Source organism: Nannochloropsis gaditana (assembly GCF_000240725.1).
Source record: "Nannochloropsis gaditana CCMP526 unplaced genomic scaffold scaffold121, whole genome shotgun sequence".
Taxonomy (NCBI): domain Eukaryota; class Eustigmatophyceae; order Eustigmatales; family Monodopsidaceae; genus Microchloropsis; species Microchloropsis gaditana.
In genome coordinates this window covers 40,107-41,053 of record NW_005803832.1, presented here as the reverse complement: position 1 = coordinate 41,053, position 947 = coordinate 40,107, and positions in this window count along the sequence as shown.

The window sequence follows — 947 nt, the reverse complement described above, 5'->3', positions numbered from 1 at the left end:
TCAAGGGAGGGAGGGAGGGTTACATTGGTAGTGGCCGACGACGAAGATGTCCTTGACCTCGAGCACGTGGACCGCGTACTCCAACACGGCAAGGAGGGACATATCCGTGTTCACCACCAGGTTCGCAATGTTCCGCGCCACGAAGACTGAGGGACAGGGCCGACAGGGGGAAGACAGGTTAGCCTTGGTATCGGACGGAGGCCATCCCTCCCTCCCTCCCTCCCCCGTGGCCCCCTCACTCACCTTCTCCTGCCTTGAGCCCCATGATCTCCTGCGCGGGGACGCGAGAATCAGAGCATCCGATGTAAAGGTACTCTGGTTTCTGTCAGTTAAACAGGAAGTGGGTAAAGGAAAGGAAGATGGGAGGAAGGGAGAGGAGGGAGGGAGGGAGGGAAAAAGAGGCCGCCAAGGCTAGCCAGGCCTGTGAGGTGCTTAGATGAAGCTCTGACACCCCTGGCTTCGGGTCCTGAGGAAGGCCTGTGGACGCTTCCAGCGCAAACGTCGAGGCCCTCTTGATCGGCCCCTACCTGGCCATGTTTGAGCTTCTTGAAGAAATCAGGGTCGTCCTTGAGGGCATTTTCCACCCACCGCTTGTTGTTTTCAAAAATGTGACTGAGTTCGGCATCCTGTCCACAATGGGAGGGAAAGGGGGGGGGGCTGGCTGAGCACCTCTGACACGCCTAGGAGGCGCCTACTCCCTAGTCGCGAGGTACTCATGTCCAAGCACCCAGTGTCGCTCTTCTCCTTTTCATGCCTCTCGATCCGTTCCCCAATACCTTTGAAAGTTTGTTTGCACTATCTCTTTCCACCGTCCGGTTTTCATCCTCCCGACCCCCCTCTTTATCCCCGCCCGTATTATCCCTCCTCGCGTACCTCCCATATCGGATGATGTTTGTGAGACCGAACCGGCAGGGCCCACGGGCTGTTGATGGAAGTCTTCCTATTGT